At 35.5% G+C, this 18218-nt stretch overlaps 1 long non-coding RNA gene across 1 annotated transcript in view; it reads right to left on the reverse strand.

The window, feature by feature from the left end:
* Positions 1-3667: 3667 nt before the first annotated feature.
* The window catches only part of LOC121021706 (uncharacterized), a 39806-nt gene continuing 25255 nt past the window's right edge, over positions 3668-18218 (reverse strand). The window contains exon 2 of the long non-coding RNA XR_005786661.1: positions 3668-4572. This is a non-coding gene — a long non-coding RNA (uncharacterized LOC121021706). The remainder of the gene's footprint in view (positions 4573-18218) is intronic.

Raw genomic sequence — 18218 nt, forward strand, 5'->3', positions numbered from 1 at the left:
GTGGTTCTCAACCAAGGGCAATGCCTAGTAATATTGTGGTGAGAGAGGGATGCTACTAGCATCTGGTGAGTAGAGGCCAAGGATGCTGATTAAAAATGCTACAATGTACAATCCCCCATGCCAAAGAATTATCTGGTTCAAAACATCAGTAGTGCCTCTGTTGAGGAACCCTGGCCTAGAAAGAAATTAAGTCCTATTTAGACAATATAATTTCATCATAGTTATTATCATTTCCATGATACCCACTTGAGAAATCAAAGCCTTCCATCATAGCCATATAACTATGGAACATGAATTAAATTTCCTTTTCTTATACTTAAAATGTCCACATCCACACTAGCCCTTAAGATCTGAAGAGAGCTTTTCTTCTCGGTGGAGAAACCATGGCTAATTATTACAGACCAGCACTGAATCCCCTCTTACAAGCTAACATTTTGGCACTGGTGTTTTGAGTTATATGGCACATTGCCTTGTGTGAATGTTCAATTTTGTTAACCAATTCTTGTCCTAAAAATGTTATTTACTTAAAATGGGACTTCAACTTGAAAAAACGAGCAGTCACTTCACAATCTTATAAATACCGCTTCTAACAAGATTTTCATTTACATTTCTTCTCTTTCTACATTTCTTTTATGACTGAGCACTATAAATCAAGTGTTTTATGGAGCTGATAAATACTAAAGCACAGCTCAGTTTCTAAATGAAATATATTTTTGATTCATAAACATCTTTCACTGTGTAGTTCAGCAACCCCTACAATAGTTCTGAAGAAGTTCCCTCCAGCATATGTGATGGCTTTTTCCTTTGTTAGCCGAAGGATGTTTCTTGCCTTCTTTTGCAAAAGATGCCATTCAAAATTTAGTATAATTGTGCAACATAAAAATTAACAATGGAAAACTGTTGTGCATATGTAATTTATCGGGCAATATAAATAGCAGATTGGGAATATTGTGTTTTCGTGCATTCTGATTTGAATTTTCATTGAGTTAGATCCGTTGCCACTATCTACGCAAGGGGGGGCATGACACACAGCTGAATTTCCTTGTCCCTGAAGATTCTAGAAGAGGTAGTTTTATGTCAAGCCTAATGATCTCTGCAGTGTTTGATCATAGATATCTTTGTTAAGAATACACATACCACATACCCACAAACTCTGATGTCAGCCGTGGGTTTCTTCATACACCATTAAGACAAGATATATCAAACCCAATTCTTACAGATGAGTTTATGAAAGAACTAGGAAAATTAATCACGTTCATCCTCATTTGTTCTGATTTCCCCCACTTTTTTGGCTAAGAGAATGCAATATTTCCATAAGTCTGCATTCATTATACTATAGTGCTCCATATTTTATATATCCTCACTTCAAGTATGACAATCATAGAGACAATACAGATCATGATGCTGTTTAACTAAGTCTGAAGTCCCTAAAACACAAGTTAAAATTAAACCTGAAAGCTACCACAAAATTTTTGTGTAACTTTTTTTTTTAAATTTGATGTCACTTAGATCTGTCCTCGGTGTTCTGGGACTGAAACATATGCCCTAAATAAGTAGCAAGTAGCATTTAATTATGGAAACTGAAAACAACTAAGTATTACCACTTCAGCAAAATGTTCATTTTTAACTGAAGACATAAGCATCTTTTAATTATTTGCATCAAAACATACTTAGAACTAAAAAGTTAAACAGTACAATTTGTTAGATATATCTAGACTTGCATTTTTAACCTTAAGGCAGCGTGGCAGGCTTTTTAAAGCTCAGTCTACTTGTTTACTTTACAAAAATACTCATTTCCAGTAACATCACCACACATATTTCTATGTGATGTTTCCAACACTAATCTGAGTAAATCTTTCTTTCTTTTTCTTCTTTCTTTCTTTCTTTCTTTCTTTCTTTCTTTCTTTCTTTTTTTCTTTCTTTTCTGTCTTTCTGTCTTTCTGTCTTTTTTTATGCCTTGATATCCTAAAGAACTAGAAAGTCAGCTTAGGGGTATAATTAAAAATTAAAAGCTTTGTTTTATAAATGTTTTTTGTATGCATGATACCTTAGGGTTTTTTTAAACATTAAGTAGTTATGTCTTCAAGAATATACTATTTTTTCTACAGGATACCACCAACTGCTTCTAATAATAAGGTCTAACTGTCTACAGTGCATTTCCTCCTCACCCCCACTTCTGCCGATTCTTATAGGAATACTTATAAGTGAAAAAATGAGAATTTGTCTTATTTTTTTTAAGAACACAATGTTAGTAATGGAAAAAGAACTTCTGAATTTCCAACCCAACTTATGAAATAACTTACCTTCTTTTCTTCTGGGCAATCCTTTTTTTTTTTTCTGGTTAAAATTACAAAACTGTGAGTAATATATAATCAGAACATAAAAATGTCAAAAGGGGATTATATTTGTATACAAAAATAATGTTCATTTATATAGATAATTTGAGCTGGCTTACATATTATACATACATAGAAGTCAGATAATATATTAACAATGAAAGTAAGTTTTATAATATCCCCAGGCAATTTCAATTTATGTTATCGACTACTGTATAGTTTTATTTTACTGCATATGTATTTTAATGGTTATATCTCATCTCAAAGATTTGTAACCAGTTTCTGGGAAAATATTTTCTTTGTCTAAATATATGCAAAACTAAAATTAAACCAATGACATTTATAGACAAACAGAATGACTTAGAACAGATTATTATCTGGGCTTCATTTTCTTCATTTCAATATGAGAGCTGTATTACAAAATTTCTATGGTTTCTACCAACTCTCTGATTCTGTTAATTCCAATAAAAATAAGAATAAAGCCAAATTATGGAATGAAACTCTCAAGATCATAGTCACTATTATGTAAGCTAGAAAGACCTCTATATTTCTTATCATTTTATGGGCGATCCTGTCACTATAATAATTCATTCTTCAAATTACTGCATCTACAAATTTGATTGCCTGACACCCATATGTACCTACATGCTCTTCAAAACCACCCCAAGGAAGGGGCTTTTTCTGAAAATCTAAAGCCACATCATGTTCAAGAATGAACTAGTCTCTGGCCAAATGAAGGAACCCTTTGAGATGCAGTGTCTCCTTTTATAACATGTTCTCTGTTTTCTAGCAGCACAGAGAATGGGATTGGTAGTTAAAGGCCAAGCAACTAAGATTAAAATAGAAGGCTTAAAAACATATATAAATATATAAATAAAAAATATAAATGCATATAAATATATATACATATAAATAATATAAATATGTATAAATACATATAAATATAAAATACAAATACATATAAATACATACATATATATATATATTTATATATGAGAAAGAAAGTAATAGATGGAATTGTCAAAGATAGGCATAGAATCAAATGGGAAGTGGGATACACGGGTGTGGGAATGAGGAAAGAAGCCGGGACAACTGGAAAAGGGATCCAGCAAGGAATCCCCAACATTTACTGCATCTTTACCACTGAAGGCCTGATTTACTGTTACATTTTGAAGGGCATTCTTCCCAGACTCTATGCTTAAGTAGCCATATCTTTAAACTGCCTGACTCCAACAGCTGATGCAGTTACCACCACAAAAATAGAAATTATGGCTTTCAACCCTTCATTTTATCCCTCTTACCTATAATCCTCTAGTTCCAGTCTGTCTGACCACTTGACAAAGTGTTTTGTATTTTTTTTTTTGGTTGTTATTGGTGTTTGTGTGTGTGTGTGTGTGTGTGTGTGTGTGTGTGTGTGTTTAATTAGTGCAGCTTTGTGGGACCACTTAAATGTGCTTTACACACAGAGAATAGTAGACATCCCCGGAAACTCTGGATGAGGAAAGAAAAATCCTGCTGGGAGCAAAAATGGCCCAGAGGGCCTACAATAATGATTCTCATAATTAAGGTGGTCATGTGTCTTATTCACAGGCATCATGTATCTGGAGGTCTTTTTGAAAAACTGCTAAGATTCTTTACAGATTTTACGTAGGGATTTTTTTTTCAAAGGCTCCCTGGTCTGTTTCCACATGTGTGTTGTTTAGTTAGGTCCTTCAAATGCTTCAAGGTTTACTTTTATATTTAAAAAGGGTAAAAATGAAGGCTATTATCTGAATACAGCATTGCCTTCAGTGGCATCAAGATGCTTATTATAACTGCCCTGATGAGACAGTCAAAGTGACGCATGGCTCCCAGTACTTTCTAATGTGTATTTAGGTGCCCTGTCAGATGGCTCGCCTGAGTTATGTGGCATATATTTGATGAAAGGACAGTAAACAAGATCAATTATAAAAGACATTTGCTAATGAGAGGAAGAAAAGGAAGAGAGAGAGAGAGAGAGACTGGGGGAAAAAAAAAGAAAAAATTATCTGTAATTGAAAGAACAAAGCATTGCAACCAAACTAAAGAAATGAACTAAAAGAAATTTCATACCTTAATTATGTCCTAATTTTAGGGTACAGCTGTATCCTCTTTGGAGACAACGTATTTCTCCAACTTTTGTGGGACTCCACTGAAGATGGAGATCCAATTGCTTTCAGTTTCCTTTATGGATTTGTTGCTAATTTTGCCAAGATCCCTGTACAAAACAAAAAGAAATATTATGTGAAACTCAAGCCATGCTAAGCAAATTAGCTAAAATTGATTTTTATCCTCTTATGGGGATGTTTTCCAATCCAACAATCCACAGAGATCTACCAACTTTTCATAGCCTAAGTTTTTTTTTTTTGTTTTTTTTTTTCTTTTCTAAGGCTACTAATTTGGCCCTAGAAAGCATTGTCTGGGTTTCCCCATAAAATGTCAAGTAAAAACCAGAAACCCCTGAAAATATAAAACAAACACTTTTGGCTACCTTAAATATGCTAATTAATTATAAGGATTCATTTTCCTTCGGATGTATTCTCCATGTTTCAAAAGATTTTTATAATATTACCTACTATTAGTACAATTGATAGATAATCTAGATTTTATTCCCAGACATATTAAATATCTTTGCTTTGTTTTCATCATCTAATTTCTCTAAAGAGACTAATTTGTCTAAATAATATAATGCTATTTTATATCATTATTCTAGTCTATGATAGCAGTTGAATTTTCCAAAAGGAAAATACTGAATGTGACGAAGCAAAGTGGTGTTCTCCCTTTCAATTAGGTTAAATGAGGACAAGAACTTGTATTATTTTCCTTTTTACTAGTGAATTAGGGAATCCTGTTATTTGGTTAAAAAATTATTCTGGGAAACACTGTTTAGAATTAATAAGTTTCTTGACCTTTTCAGGTTAGACATACACATTCTGTCTTCAAGAATAGATTTCTGTTAAAAGATTATCAATAGTTTCCCCAATATCCCCCATATAACAACATGCTTCATTTTCATAATTTTCTTCTGGGTTCATCGGCACCTGAGGTCATGCGCTGGGGACTGAGGAAGCACAACTTAAGAGGTGTGGCTGACACTGTCCTGGGCTGGGACCGCTAGGACGTGTATTGAACCACTTCGCATATCCTCCGCTGCTATTCCCAAGTCTTCTGAGGCGGTGGGCTTGGCAGGGAGGGGCGGGGCCTAAGATAACTAGTTCTTTCTGTTCAGAGTTTTGGACCTTATGCTGATTCATTTTGGCTCACTCAGCTACTCTGTGCATATCCACTTAGCAGAAAAATGACTACCGGGGGGAGAAAGTTAATGTAAATATGTGACATGTACTTCAAGAAATTTGAAATCACAGAGTATCAGATTCCAAGTTACAGAAACATTCTGAAATGTATACCAAGACATCAATTAACCGGTCTGTGGTGTGGTAATTACATAGTTTTTGCCTGATTTATTTTACTGAATTCACCGGGGGCTTCCTATCTCTATTAATGACATGAGGTTTCTCTTCATATTAAACCTTAAAAATTGAAATACAACAGTGGGTGCCTGGGTGGTTCAGTAGGTTAAGTGCCCTATTCTTTTTTTATTTTTTATTTTTTATTTTTAATGTTTACTTATTCTTGAGGGAGAGATAGAGTGCGAGTGGGGACGGGGCAGAGAGAGAAGGAGACACAGAATCTGAAGTGGGCTCCAGGCTCCCAGCTTCCAGCACAGACACGGGCTGGAACACACAAGCTGTGAGATCATGACCTGAGCCAAAGTCTGATGCCCAACTGAATGAGCCACACAGGTGCCCCTAGGTGCCCTATTCTTGATTTCAGCTCAGGTCACGATCTCACAGTTGGTGGGTTCAAGCCCCACGTAGGGCTCCATACTCAATGTGGAGCTTGTTTTGAGATTCTCTTTCTCCCCCTCTTTCTTCCCCTCCCCCTGCTCATATGCACAAGCTCTCACTCTCTGGCTCTCGCTCTCTCTCTCAAAAATAAACAGTAACAAATAAATAAAAACACAGTAAAAGTTTTGTACTCCCGTCCCACTGAGCACACTGCATGTTAGCACTTTGGAGCCAACACCGGCTTAGAAGATTAATCCCCAATTTCCTATGACTGACAAAATTCCTCATATTATACACAGGGAAACTGAGACTCAGAAACTCACTAAAATTACAGAGGGTTGAATACGCATAATAAATTATGCTCCCAAACTCCCAAATATATATTCCACTCCTTTTTGATGGCAAATAGGTGAACACTTTTAACTCTTAGATTATTTTTAATATCCTAATTGAAATATCAGTTTTATTAATGTTATAAATATCTTGTTCAAAATGCTGTCTAGTATTTTCATTTGATGGGAAAAGATAGTTAGAATGCATCCTGATATGAATATTGTGGGAATAAAGAGTTTGTGCAAAGCATTTTAGTGGTCATAGGAATTACCTAATATCCTCATTTCCCCCCAGCCGTCTCTTATGAGACTATGAAGTAATTAGTTTCCTCTCTCTCTCTCTCTCTCTCTCTCTCTCTCTCTCCCTCTCTCTCTCTCTCTCTCTCTCTCTCTCTCTCTCTGATATTCCTATTGATGAAAGGGATTTAAGAACTATAGGGGCTTCAAAGGGAGTGGCAGAGTACAAAATGTGTCTTCAATTTTTAAAAACTTTATTGTAATTTTTTTTAATTAAAATATTCCCAGCACACTTCTTTGGTCTATAACCCTTGACAGCTGGTATTAACTACATTTTAACCTGTTAATGGTCTAACACTTTCAACACATATTAAGTAAATTCCAACTATTCGGCAAATATTGAGCCTATCAATGAAGGACAGCATGCTATTGAATGGATTGGGTCAGGATTGCAAGCAGGCCCAATTTGAGAGAGAAGAAAACGTAAGCAGTGAGCTCTTGGACATCGGTCTTAGAAATATTTGGGGGCAACCAGTCTCCTCAGACAAGGGCAAAAAAAAAAAAAAGCTAAAATAAACCAATGGGATGACATCAAACTAAAACATTTTTTACACAGCTAAGGAAACCAATAACAAAACAAAAGAGCAACCTGTTGATTGGAAGAAGATATTTGCAAATCATACATCTGATAAGAGGTTAATATTCAAAATTATAAAGAATGTACACAGCTTAATATAAACCTCCCACAACCTGATTTTAAAAAGGGCAGAGGACCTAAACAGAACATTATTCCAAAGAAGACATACAGATACCCAGCAGACACACAAAAAGATGCTCAACATCACTAATTACCAGGGAAATGCAAATCAAAGCCACAATGAGACATCACCTCACACCTGTCAGAATGGCTATCATCAAGAAGACAAAAAATAACAAGTGTTGGTGAGGATGTGGAGAAAAGGAAACCCTCATACACTGTTGGTGAAAATGTAAATTGGTAGAGCCACGCTGGTCAACAACACAGAGATTCGTCAAAAAATTAAAAAACATATATACCATATGATCCAGCAATTCCATTTCTGAGTAAGTATCTAAGAAAATAAAAGCACCAATTAAAATATATATATATATATATATATATATATATATACCTCTTTCTTCCTTGCAACATTATTTACAATAGCCAAAATATCGAAGCAACTTGTGTCCATCCATAAATGAACAGATAAAGAAGATGTGGTGTATACGTACAATAAAATATTACTCAGCCATAAAAAGAATGGAATCTTGCCATCTGTGACAACATGGATGGACCTTCAGGGTATTATGCAAAGTGAAATAAGTCAGGTAGAGAAAGACAAATACTGTATGATTTCACGTATGTGTGAATCTAAAAAAACAAAACAAATAAAAAAAACAGAAATAGACTCACTGCTGCAGGAAATAAGCTATTGGGTACCAGAGTGAGGAGGGTTTAGGAGGTTTGCAAAATAAGTGAAGGGGATTAAGAGACACAAATTTACAGTTACAAAATAAGTAAGTCATGGGTATATAATGTACAGCATCGGGAATATAGTCAATAACATTATAATAACTTTCTATGGTGACAGTAACTAAACATAGCAAATGACTATGATGTACACCTGAACCTAACAGAATATTGTATATCAATTATACTTCAATACAAACTTTTAAAAAATAAACAAATATGATCTCAGTCACTTTTCATATACTGAATTTGCTTTGCATGGTATATGAAGTTAAAGATTTACAAACACAAACCAAAGTTAAAAATCTAAGAAGGCAGGTGGGAGAAATCCCTTCCTTGCATGAAAAGATTTGTTTTCAATTTTTTCCATGTTTATTTATTTTTGAGAGACACAGAGAGCAAACAGAGGAGGGGTAGAGAAAGAGGGAGACACAGAATCCAAAACAGGCTCCAGGCTCGGAGCTGTCAGCACAGAGCCCGGCGTGGAGCTTGAACCCACAAACCAGGAGATCATGACCTGAATTGAAGTCGGACACTTAACCGACTGAACCACCCAAGCAGCCCTGAAAAGATTATTATTTTTTTTTTAATTTTAGATGTGTATTGTACTTTTGAAAGAGAGAGAGAAAGAGGAGAGAGAGAGAGAGAGAGAGAGGGAAAGAAAGAGAGAGAGAGAGCATGAGCGGGGAAGGAGCAGAGAGAGGGAGAGAGGGAGACACAGAATCTGAAACAGGCTCCATGCTCCTCACGGAGTGCAAGAACACGACCTGAGCAGAAGTTGGCGCTTAACCGACCCAGCCATCCAGGCGCCCCTGAAAAGATTATTTTAAATCAAACCTTTGACCTCTCTTTTTCTCCATTTCTCTCTTTCTCTTTCTGCCTCTCTCTCTCTTCCCCTCTTTCTCTGTGTATTTATTTATAATATCACTTGAAGATACATTATGGGTGGATTCCCTGATTCATTTTGTTATTTCTTCCTTTTTCACATATTTCTCTTTTCATCCCTAAATGTTACCCTGGCCTGTATGAATCTAGGTAGGAAGAAAAACACAAAGCATGACCTTCCATAGCAAGTGATGATCTTCCTTTGTCTCCCAGGCTGAGCCCCTGCACCCACACACTGCCTGGCGTGTGGAGACCAACCAGACGGCCCTCACTGTTAGATGACAGAAGGGACTGTGTAAGCCAAGGGCCCTGGGCTCACAAGCTAAAACTTGCGTGCTTGGCAAGGCTCAGATGCCAAGGTTTGAATCTCTAATAAACCACTCGCTGCCTCTCCAGTAATGATACCCTGGGGCTGCTGGGAGGGGATTCTTTTTATAGGAAACATACTCATAAGGATTTAATATTATCTTTCTGAACCCTTTGATTCAATAGGTTTTTTTTTTAACTTTCCCCCTTTATTTTGTAGACCCAGTGATGTGAGCCAGTGTTAATTCTTTATGCAACAGTAGTATGTAATCAACATCTCTCTACTGAGCTCAAGATTCTTTTTTCTTTTTTAACCATGTGCTTAAAAAAATAAAATATCTTGCCACTGAATGTCTTTTTACAGACTGAAAAGACTTTTAGGTTAAACACCATTTGTTAGGCTTTGATGCAATCAAACGCAATTTCAATCTTCTTGAAATATTCAGCCCTGCCTCTCTAAAATTGCACATATGTGTCAGCTTTCAATTTTTTCTCACTAGTGTTTTACACATGAAATCTATTTTCACTGAGAAAATGGAATCTTTGTGTCTTTGTCTCTCCGTGTACTGCTTTCGGGCATGTCCTGGCAGGGGCTTTGACTATCGAGGCACTGGGGGAGGGGCCTGGCAGTCATTTGTCAGCTCTTCTTGCATCTGTAATTTCTGGCCACTCAGCGGTATTAGAGGGTCTCACAAACGGGGTGAGGAGTGTGGGGGGAGAGCTTGTCATTGATGAAAGCCAAACTCCAAATAACTGCCCGATGTTAATGACTGAAGAGAGAAAGGAGAGTCTGAAAAACTTTTATGGTGCTTTAATGAAAAAGATTTTTGGGGGGAGATGGCTAATTTACAAAATTGCACATGGTAACATTTTCAGATCTCAGTTTAGAAAGCCCCTGTCCATATTATGTTACCGACTTCATTGCTTTTAGCTTGGCAATGGCTCATGAAACTATTTTAATTTTCCACCAGTGGCTTCTGGTTATTTCTGCCCTTATTTCCTCGTAACATAACTGACAGCCCAATTAAACATCTGCATTTTTTAATCTGGACTTTCCTCCCATAACTATTTTGCTTTTCTTCTAAAACTTCCAGATGTTTTGGCTCCTTTATGATTTTAATGCATGCAAGTATATTTGCTCCTATTTCAAAGACACAGAGCTAGATGGACTGACCATATGTTTCTACATAAAAAGCTTTGTAATACACCAATAATATGATCAGTATTTTTGTCTCTTTATGGATTCACTTACGTTAGAATATATCTTATTGTGTTTTAGCACTTGACTATGAGTTGATCATTGAAACATTTTTGTGGGTTGAGTTCAGAATTCACAGTGTGAAATGTTAATTAATTGTTGTGGCCAATGAAGAAAGTATCCAACTCTGTTATCTCAGTGTCTAGTCTTAGGAATAGAAGCTGCTGTGATTTGTTTATTATTTTTGTCCTTTTTTTTTTTTTCTGGGAGAGATAAGAAGTTGTAAGCTATGTGAGACAACAATGTATTTTAACTCAGTTTCCGGCTTTGTACAGACATTAAAGGAATCATCAATATCTTGCCTTGGAAGTGTCTGGACAAGAGTTAAAAGAGTCTCTAATATATTTCAAGAAAACCTGTTTCCCATAATTAATAACAGGAAGCGGGGTAAACAGACATTTGCTGACAAATGAAACTGAAAACAGTAACATATACACAGAAACGTGGGAAATGAAACAATGCATCATTGTACGGTTACACCCCAGTGGCTCCATTGCCACGGACTTATGCAATACTCACATAAAACTCCAGAGTAAATGATCATTAATTTTACATTTCAAGTCAATTTCTGACCATTCAAACACACGCTTGTAGAGTGTAATCCTTTCTCCCACTGGTTAGTATTTGAAGTGATCTCAGGTTATTTGTGTGCTTAACATTTAGGCAGAAAAGCCTTATTTCTGGAAAACAGAATTTCTAGACAATCAAATAAATATGGAGGACAATCTTTTTATTTTTTACCATTATTATGAGATTTTTAAGGCCTATTCTTACTGCAAACTCTGGAAATGAGAACACTTAATAGGATAATTTTGGTGTGTGTAAGATTGTTTTATTTGGAGTGGGAGGGGGTATATAATCATAAAGTCTCAGGCAAACTAAATGCAACAGTCATTAATTAGACAGGCGCAAAGGATCACTGGGAACTTGACCCACTTGTGCTAAAGCTTCAGACAAAGCTTCCCTGGAAAGTAATGTGTCTTTATCTTCCAATTGTATCATACAGTGGGGCTCTCTGATCTTAGTACTGACCTCGGAAGCAGCAAATTGATGTGATATGTGGTTTCCCTGCTTCTTAGAAACACTGAATTCGATTTGAATTTGTTTGTTTAACTCTTTTTTTTTTTTTTACATCAGTAGCCACTTAATTTGCAGTTAATTTTTAGGTATAAATGGCAATCCTTTAAGAGACACTGTCTTACTACATTTTAAAGGTAATTATCCATCCAAGAACTGCTAAGTGCAAAATGAAACTTTATCAAATGTTTATTTCTGGTTTTAGAGGATGAATAGGGAAATAAAAAATTATGGCAAAAGAGAGGAAATGTTTTTGTTTTATGATGAACTACATTGCAAATTAAAGGATGTATTTTGATGATTCTAGTGTAATAAGGAGAAATCTAAACTGTGTTACACAGCCAGAGCTATGTGTTTTCCTGGTGAGCTCCTAGTAAGTCACATCTGAACACTAGAGCAATGAGAATAGAATGTATTCTGGGTACTAGGGGCAGTGGTACTTGTCCATGTGTAATATACATACATGTAACTGAACTAGCAAAATCTGCAATAAATATAAATTTAAAGCAGAGTTAAGTCTAATTAAAAATAAATGTGAATTTTCATATTATATATATGTGTGGATAAGGAAAAGTAAATGTGACCCACTTTATCTCCAGAATCTTTTACTCATTGTGGATTTTGAAACCCACAAAATGGATATCTTTAATTTAAACAAAAAATGAATTGGAAAAATATAAGGATAAATCTTTGTTAATTGAAAGTGCAAGTAAAATATTTTCTAAGCTGTAAAATGTAATAAGTTTGTAGAAGAGCAAGAAAATGTGTAAAATTTTAAATGATTAAATTTAAAGCATACTTATTTGGATTTTTTTGAAGTAGGGGATGAACTACACACATCGATTATGAAGAATATGGCAGTTATTCAGAATAATTTTTGTAAGAAAAACATAAATTAATAAATCCTAAATTACAAGAACTGTCATCACACTTCTCTTTTGTTAGATCCTTAAAGAAAAGTAAAGCCCAGCAGGTTTAGTCCTAGGATTATGCCATTTGCAAATTGATGCTTTGAAATACATAAAATATTTGTCCAAAATTCTTAGGTAAAGGATTTTCTTGAAAGACTTTAAGTATAAGCTAAAATCTATTAATTATTAACCATAAATTTATATGGAAGCAATGAAGATACACTTAAAAACATTTGTCTTCACAGGCAGACTCATTATTGTATGCACTCATGTCAGAGTATTTAAAGTTGTTCTTGGAAATGGTTCTTCCTAAAGATGATACAGATGATATGAGTTACATTGTTCAATGAAATGATCCCAGAGCCACTCAAGATCTGGTTACACTTATTTCTCAGGTGGGTTGAATAGGGTCACCAATGCCTGGCAAGGATACCTCCCCTCTTTCCTTTGACTCCATCAGAGCGCGATGTACTAGTTTTTAGATGAACCTGATGGGGAAATTTCGGTGCATTTATCAAGAGAATAACAATGAGCTCTGCACATAATTGCCACAGAGTCAGTAAATCATCTTGCATATGTAGGAAAGTACTAACTACAATTTCATTTCCTAAAAATGCAGTCTGGAAAGAAAAAAATATAATGGACATGAATCTCAGTATTACATTGGGCTTGGAACAATATTTTGATCCAAGAGCTAAAACAGATAAAGCAAAGTTAGACTTGTGTAAATTTTCTAATGGTGACACTTTGGGTTCAAGTGGCTTGTGTACGGCATATGAATTTCACTCTTCTGTTTGTCCATCACATAAATCTAGGTTTGATGGCTTCTTGTTTGATGGCACTGTTTTCTATTTTTCATTTGTGTTTTAGGAAACTGTCCCAGGAAACACCGAAAATCTATCACCTGACTTCTGCCTTTCCCTTTTTTATTTTTATTTATGTACATGTGTATTTATATACTTAGCCCTTTGTAAATTTTCTCTAAAGGGTATTTCTTTTTTTTTTTTTTTTTTTAATCAATGTTTATTTATTTTTGGGACAGAGAGAGACAGAGCATGAACGGGGGAGGGTCAGAGAGAGAGGGAGACACAGAATCGGAAACAGGCTCCAGGCTCCGAGCCATCAGCCCAGAGCCTGACGCGGGGCTCGAACTCCCGGACTGTGAGATCGTGACCTGGCTGAAGTCGGACGCTTAACCGACTGCGCCACCCAGGCGCCCCTCTAAAGGGTATTTCAAATAGGTAAAACTTGGATATGAATGGAAGCCGGCAAAATTATTTCTTGACTGCATGATGACTCTTGCCTTCTAACATCATTAGTAGCTCCTGTGGTCTACCCGGCACCTAGCAAATTCCCAATATAAGCTGGAAATTTCTGCTATGACTGTCAGGTGCAAGGTGGGCAATTTCCATTTACACCATTGACTGAAGAGCTAGGAAACAGTTGGGGTATTGGTCCAATTCTCTAGCAGGGAATGTAGCAGTTTCAATACCCCCCACCCTGCTCCCCCTTGAGCTTCATTGTTATCATCAAACAAAACTCTAAAAACTATTCCACACTTCTCAAAACGAGGAGATTCTTCCAAACTTCAACCAGGTTTCTGGAGCTCTTTTTGTCTTGCATTTTTGTGTGCTTGAGTTAGCACATTTCAATATATTTCCTGTTATTGTCATCTTTCTAAACAATGCAACCTGCAATATACCAAACCTATTGATGGAAAACATGTTATTTGGTTAATAATGTGCTAGCAGCAGAAACTATTGAGATTGAAGACCAGTTTTTAAATACCCAAGCATGAATAAATGGTGGTTTTGGTGGCACTTACGTTGGAGTAACAATTAAAATTTTATTTGTAGTATAAATATAGATCAGGACTGGACATGTACGTGGTCTATAAATACCAGGAATGCTGATTCTTCTGTAATGAACAAGAGAACATGTCTAAGATATAACCATCACCCTTTCTATTTTTTGCCTTACAATCAGGGCAAGTGGTGAACTATTACTGCCATTAATTAATATTATTCTTCTTTCATTTTCTTTTCCTACCAGTTTTGTGTAGTACTCCTTCAAAGAAAACCAAATTTGCTTTGCTAGAAGGGCAATTATGTGTATAAGTTTTAATTTTAGAAAGCAAAAGCATAGAGTTTGTCTTGGTAGCTTAACAGGTGCAACATGTTGCATCCAAAATATATTCGGAAGCTGATCTAGTTCTGCTTTACAAAATCTGTGGGAATTTAAGAGTAAAAATAACTTTAAAGTATAATTTGCAGTTTTTAAATGTAAATGAAAAATTTGAATGACATTGCTTAAAGAGAATTCCTGACGTTTTAAGAGGCTGTGATTTACTTAAAGATTGCTTAGAAAACCTAAGGATGCATCACGAATTTTGTTACATTTTATTTGCTTCCAGATAAAAGGTTTATTGAAACTTTAAAAACATGGTACATAAATTCTCCACGAAAGGAAACTGGAACAATGTGTGCACAACATTTGGGGACCGATGCTGTTCAATTCTACATTTCTATTCTGCATGGGATACAATATCCCTGAAGTTTTCGGCTCACTTTTATTGAAGAGTGATGAATAGGCATGTCAAATTGTGCACAGAGAATGGGACACAAATCAGCTCTGCTTGTTTCTGTTTTTTTTTTTTTTTCTCGTTCCCTAAATAAGTATTTATTGCTCATATAAACAGGGGGCGTGCCCTTTTATTTGGCAGCCCGGATTCCTTCCTTGTGGTCCACATTTCACAGGATGGGAATAGAACCAACAGCCGTTTGCACATCTAGGAAAGGGGTGTATTGAATAGGAAAACCACAGATTTTCTTTTCTTTCTGGTATGCCTTGCACTTTCTCTTGTAAATTCCATGGCCGCATATAGTGATCAAGCCAAACTTGCTACACGAGTTTAAATTACAATTTCAGAAAATAAAAATTCTTCTTTTAACAATGCTTCTGAAGCAAAACCATTCAACATTTATTTTTCTTTCAGCATAGCGTACAGTGTTAATTATATATAACGCAGCAATATCTTTTCTTTAATAATTAGCTCTTACAAAGTTAACATGTAGATTATGAAATTTATTGTCAATACAGTATGAAAAGAAAACTTCTTTATTTTTTATATTTTGTTACTACATTTCCATGCATAATTTCAAGAAGAATTATTTGGTTATGTTGTAAGGCTCTATGAGAAAATATTCCTAATGCTAATTATTAGTTTCAGAAACTGAAATATTTGAGATATTTGTGGTTTTGAGGGGCAATGTATTTTTTTGTTAATGGGATTAGAAAATTTTGGGCCCTGGAACCTAACAAAACTACCAAATAGCTATTTCATTATACTCTTTCATCATACTTAGTATGCTCATTGAAAACAGAACAGAACGTTAAATAGAAGACACAGAGGATAATACACTCCAATTTCTACTCTTACATAATCTTTTGAAAACATCTAAAATATGCAATCAGGGTTTAAGCATGCCTGGCTTTCAATCAAACCAATTTTTAGAAAGATAGGGTTGAGCATCAGTGGCTCTAAGAGAATAAATTATTCTATCCTACTTATAGTGAATCTACATGCATCCATTATAGCATCTCCTAAGACAGGAAAAATCACTTGTTCCTCTTAACATCTGTCTGGGAACATGAAAGATTGGCATTGGAAGCATCCTTGGACCCAACGATACTCTACATAACAAATATAGAGTGCCATCTTGAATGCCTTTGGTGACTATACATGTTTAAACACTGTTCCTTTCTGTATTTTAATATATTCTCAGTCCAGTAAATATGCATGGAATGAGTAGCCCTGGTAGAAGATGGTTGATGTTTCCTATTTCTTATGCTCTACATCTTCTATACTCACATCTGCAAATTCTCCTATGGTCAAAGATTAATTAGCACAATCATTGAGGAAAAAAAAAATAAAAAGAGGGATCCAAAGGGAAACTATCTTAAGAGAGATGATCAAACTTATCTTTGATGGGACAGAAAGAGGTTAAAAATTCTCTTTGGAGAATTCTCCAAATAAAAATTCTCTTTGGATACTGAACAAAATGCCTTTTTGCCCTCTTTAAGAAGAAACAACTGGTAGGAGTCACCAGATATTATTTAGCTTCTCAAGGCTAATGGCGGGATTTTCCTCAGATCATTTAAAACAATTACTTAGGAGTCAAGTCTTCAGAAAGCAAGGGCTGTGTCCAATTCTCTGTTATTCTTCCTATCTTCTAGCCTGGATGGCAAGCATTTTAGGGACCATCTGTAGATGCACAATGCATTAAATTCTCTTTGAATTTTCAGAGGAATGAGATGGGGAAGAGAGAGAAATGAATGCTTGACTCAAGAGGCTGAGAGTTTATTTGAGTCAGGTGTGGGTCTAGTAGAAATATGCAGAAAGGATTCTTATGGAGGAAAAATGACTCATAAGAATGTGAGGGGGAAGATTTTTTAATGTCAATGTCCATATATCCTGATTAAAATATGGACATTTGCATCATGCTTTAGCAGTCTAAATATAATAGCAACTAAGACTCTTCAAGAGTCTTAATTGCTTCAATCCTTATTCAAGAACAGGAAAAAACGAACTGGGTAGACCTTTAATGGTCCAGTAAAATGTACTACCATTACAATAAAACCTGTTAGCTGATTAGTTAATATTTTAAAGTAAATGAATAGATGATTGAGAAATTTTTTAGAATTAAAATAGACAGGTCTTTGGCTAACATTTCACAATAAAGAATTATGTCCATAGTCAATATGTCAATATTGACTAATTATGAATTAGTCAATAGAGGGAAACTTAAATTTTTACGTTTAAAAATAGTTTGTTAAATGGTATCTTCAGGCCTGCTTTTAATAACATTTAATTTTTAAACACACACATTTAAAAACAAGGCAACAAAGAAAATATCACTACTCAAATGTCAGCATTCTCCCACATAGAGTTAAAAATCACTCAAATATGAATTATTGCATTATTGTTTGAGGCCTATCAAATTCAAAACGTTGATAAAAAAAAATCATACAGGAGCCCCTGGGTGGCTCAGTTGGTTAAGCATCCCATCTTGATCTCTGCTCAGGTCATGATCTCACGGTTTGTGAGTTTGAACCCCCTGTCTGGCTCTGCACTGGCAGCACGGAGCCTGCTTAGGATTCTGTCTCTCCTTCTCTCTGCCCCTCCCCTCCTCTCAAAATAAATAAATTAATTTAAAAAAATCACTACAACAATCTTTTGAAAATAAAATGCTCATGACTTTTAAAAAAAAAATTTTAATGTTTATTTATTTTTGAGAGAGACAGAGACAGAATGTGAGTGGGTTGGGGCAGAGAGAGAGGGAGGCACAGAATCTGAAGTGGGCTCCAGGCTCCGAGCTGTCAGCACAGAGCCTGACATGGGGCTGGAACTCACAAGCTGTGAGATCATGACCTGAGCTGAAGTCGGACGCTCAACTAACGGAGCCACCCAGGCGCCCCATAAAATGCTCATGATTTTTTATGAAACTAACCATGTAGTTAA

This window comes from Herpailurus yagouaroundi, unplaced genomic scaffold (genome assembly GCF_014898765.1).
Source record: "Herpailurus yagouaroundi ecotype Mexico unplaced genomic scaffold, PumYag 308, whole genome shotgun sequence".
In the NCBI taxonomy this organism is placed as follows: Eukaryota; Metazoa; Chordata; class Mammalia; order Carnivora; family Felidae; genus Herpailurus; species Herpailurus yagouaroundi.